This window comes from Petaurus breviceps, unplaced genomic scaffold (assembly GCF_028583685.1).
Source record: "Petaurus breviceps papuanus isolate PSGF00001 unplaced genomic scaffold, PetGlider_PUasm1.0 89794, whole genome shotgun sequence".
Classification (NCBI taxonomy): domain Eukaryota; kingdom Metazoa; phylum Chordata; class Mammalia; order Diprotodontia; family Petauridae; genus Petaurus; species Petaurus breviceps.
The window spans coordinates 118151-119929 of record NW_027187123.1 but is presented as its reverse complement, the minus strand read 5'-3'; the positions used below and the strand labels follow the sequence as shown (position 1 = coordinate 119929).

At 46.0% G+C, this 1779-nt stretch overlaps 1 protein-coding gene across 1 annotated transcript in view; it reads left to right on the top strand.

Moving 5' to 3' along the window:
- TRPM5 (transient receptor potential cation channel subfamily M member 5) overlaps nucleotides 1–1779 on the top strand; it is a 45025-nt gene that overhangs the window by 35182 nt on the left and 8064 nt on the right. The gene's annotated exons all lie outside the window — the stretch shown is intronic.

The window sequence follows — 1779 nt, the reverse complement described above, 5'->3', positions numbered from 1 at the left end:
ACCTTTCTTTATTGGTCTGCATCCACACTCCACCTTTCTTTATTGGTGTGCATCCACACTCCACCTTCTTTATTTGGTCTGCATCCACACTCCACCTTTCTTTATGTGGACGTGGATGCACTTTCCTTTGGGATTCCTTGGCATTTGTCTTGGGTCATCGTGGTGCTGAGAGCTGCCATCATTCATAGCTGATGATCATCACACAATGTTGCTGATGTGTGTATACAGTGTTGTCCTGGTTCTACTCATTTCACTTTGTATCGGGCGACGTAAGTCCTTCCAGGTTGTTCTGAGATGTGCCTGTTCATTTCGTGTCACATGATAGTATTCCATTACCTTCATATGCCACAGCTTGTTCAGCCATTCCTCAGTAATGGGCATTCCCTAAATCTCCAACATTTTGCCACCACAAACAGGGTTGCTATAAATATTTTTGTACATGTGGGTTCTTTCCTCTTTTTGTGATCTCTTTGGGATACAGACCTAGAGTGAGGCATCGCTGGGTAAAAGGGCTGCACAGTTTGGTTGCCTTTTGGACGTGGTTCCACACTGCTCTCCAGAATGGTTACATCCGTTCACTGCGCCACCAATTCATCAGTATCCCAATTTTCCCACATCCTCTTCAACATTTATCATTTTCCTTTTTTCTCATATTAGCCCATCTAGTAGTTGGTGTAAAGTGGCACCTTATAGTTGTTTTCTTCAGCTGATTTTTGTATCTCCTTTTCCATTTTCCAGTTCTTCTTTTTTTGTTTCCTTTTTCCAAGCTGTTGACTCTTTTTTCATAATTATCTTGCATCACTCTCATTTCTTTTCACAATTTTTCTTCTACCTCTCTTATATGATTTTGAAGCTCCTTTTTGAGCTCTTCCATGAGTTCTTTCTGGGATTGAGACCATCTTCCATTTTTTTTTAAGGTTTTGCCCTTAGTGTTTTGACTTTGTTGTCCCGAGTTTGTGTCTTTATCTTCCCTGTCACATAATAACTTTCTATGGTCAGATTCTTTTTTGTTGTTGCTTTTTGCTCTTTTTTTTAGCCTTTTCCCTTTCTTTTAAATTTACAATCTCCTCCCAAGGTAGAAGGGGCATTTTTTTCAGGCTTCTTATGCCAGGGGCTGCAGGCCCTGGCTGTGTACCTGGTTCTGCACTGAGGAGGTGGTGTGGGGGATGATTGGTGCTGCTGACGGCTGTAGCGGTCTGGCAGTTTACCTCGCGCCATGCCAAAGTCCTAGTGCTGATGTCTGGTGTGTGCGGAGGCCAGTGGGTTGTTTCTGAGTTTCCCTGGGGTACGGGGAAGCACATGGCAGTCTGGCACCTGGTGGCTGCCTGTTTGCCCAGAGCTAAGCTGAAACACTTGGCAGTTCTCAGAGCTGAAGTCTGCCTCTTGCTGTGGCTATGCTGGGGCACATGGCAAGTCCTGGCGTTGGCGTTTGCCAGCTCCACCACCCTGGGGCTCAGGATCTATCGCTGGCGTGCTGGGATTTTTTCTGTTCTGCACTGACCTCCTCTTACACAAGTGAGACAGACCTCTCCTAGTGATCTTCCAGGCTTCTTTGGCTCAAAGACTTTCACCCCGTATTTTTGCTGGTTCTGCTGTTTCAGGATTTGTTTGGGGGCGCCAGTTCAGGTTGTTTGGAGGCGAATATGGGAAAGTAATGGAGATTTGCTGCTTACTCAGCTGTCTGGCTCCCAGAAGTTCACTGACGACATTTTAGAGGGCACCGTGCTGCCTGGTGAGCAGTCTAGGCAGGGATGGGTGAACACCGTCTGACAACCACTG